Source organism: Salvelinus sp. IW2-2015, unplaced genomic scaffold, assembly GCF_002910315.2.
Source record: "Salvelinus sp. IW2-2015 unplaced genomic scaffold, ASM291031v2 Un_scaffold3023, whole genome shotgun sequence".
NCBI lineage: Eukaryota > Metazoa > Chordata > Actinopteri > Salmoniformes > Salmonidae > Salvelinus > Salvelinus sp. IW2-2015.
The window spans coordinates 67620-69531 of record NW_019944315.1 but is presented as its reverse complement, the minus strand read 5'-3'; positions in this window follow the sequence as shown (position 1 = coordinate 69531).

The window sequence follows — 1912 nt, the reverse complement described above, 5'->3', positions numbered from 1 at the left end:
TGAAGGTTGGCCGTTTTCTAACTAAACTTCAATAAGTCCAGGACTTCCCATAACCATGCATTCATTCTGCAGGCCTTTTGGCTCCTACTACAATAGCTACAACTATTTCCAACCGACTCTACTGTTCATAGCAGTGGGATACTCTTTTCCATACAGTAAGTCTACAGAGAGTAGTAAAAGTTCACTCCTTTTCCTAAAAGTTCCATAAAAGTGCACTCCTTTTCCTAACTCTGTTGGTATAAACTATAAACTTGAGTAGTTATGAAGGAACGTTCAGTTTAATCATCAGTTTAGGGTCATGGGTCACATTAAAAAAGAGTGTAGATTATAACGTTTTAATGAAGCTAAAGTCATATACTATATATATACTGGGGCTCCCGAGCGGTGCAGCGGTCTAAGGCACTGCATCTCAGTGCTAGAGGCGTCACTACAGACACCCTGGTTCGTATCCAGGCTGTGTCACAACCGGCCATGATTGGGAGTCCCATAGGGCGGCGGACAATTGGCCCAGCGTCGTCTGGGTTTGGCCGGTGTAGGCCGTCATTGTAAAAAATAATTTGCTCTTAACTGACTTGCCCTAGTTAAATAAATAACGCAAAATTCCAGATATGTTCAATAAATTCCCTGGTTTTCACAAAATCCCAGTTGGATCTTTGGGATGTCCCTACCCCATTGAAATTGAAAAGGATTAAGGATAGGTAAGGGTTAAGGTTAGGGTCAGGGTTTTGGGTAGCGCACGTCCCAAGGATCCCAGATAGCAGTGATAGCCTCATTACTATGGTAGATTGGGCCTTCACTAGGAACCACCATTATCCCCTCTGTCCTTATGGACATCCAATGTGGGTGTTTGTTATAGACATTGACTCTGTTAAGAGTCTGTCTGGGAGGGTATTTATGACAGGCAAATCTAGCGGACGCCCGTCCCTGTCCCGGTCTGAGCTGATCTTATCTCTCCCACTCCTGTCATGGTCGTTTGGTCGTCTCGACAATGGGGCTGATTCAATTAAGTCACGCGTCAGTTTGGAAAGTCGACGCACGTCAAACTTCAGTCGTTTATCTCATTTAAACGCTGGGGGGAAGCTGAGGCGTCCCGGGCCGTACCCACACTCTTTCTGGTTTCTGTTTTTTAGGATGTGGATGTGGGTTGGCGGTCTGGGAGTTGAGGATAAGGGGATGGTGTGTGGGGGTTTTGCTACACATTCACTTATGAACACATCCTGTCCTGACCGGTCTTTACCTTCTTTAAGGGTTTTAGACATACAGTATGTGTTAAGGATACTTAACCCTCTCTCCTCCCTCCTCTCCCTCTACCTGTTCCCCTCCATCTCTTTCCTTCCTCCCCTCTCTATTTCACCCCATCCCTCTCTCTCTGCCATCTCTTCCCCTCTGCTTCTCCTGTTGAAGTATCACTGGTCAGAGTAGAGCGTGGCATGGCTGGCATACATCACAGCCTGTCTGATGTCTTGTTGATGACATGGTGGCCCGTAAACGTTTCGGCTGCCAAGTATCTCTCTCTCGCTCTCTCCATCAAGGTCGCTCTGACAGATAAGTCGATGATGCTCTTCGTTTGGTTAGCAGTGTATACATTAACATGAGTGCTAGACGAGATCTGTCGTCAGTCAGCCCCTGTTGTGGCTTACACACACACACACACACACACACACACACACACACACGGCACATCAATTACAGGTGCTTACTATCGTACAGACACGGTGAGGAGCTTTAACAACACTAAGGCACATCACAGTAGACAGGAATGAATCAGTGTGTGTGTGTGTGTGTGTGTGTGTGTGTGTGTGTGTGTGTGTGTGTGTGTGTGTGTGTGTGTGTGTGTGTGTGTGTGTGTGTGTGTGTGTGTGTGTGTGTGTGTGTGTGTGTGTGTGTGTGTGTGTGTGTTGGGTGTGTGTGT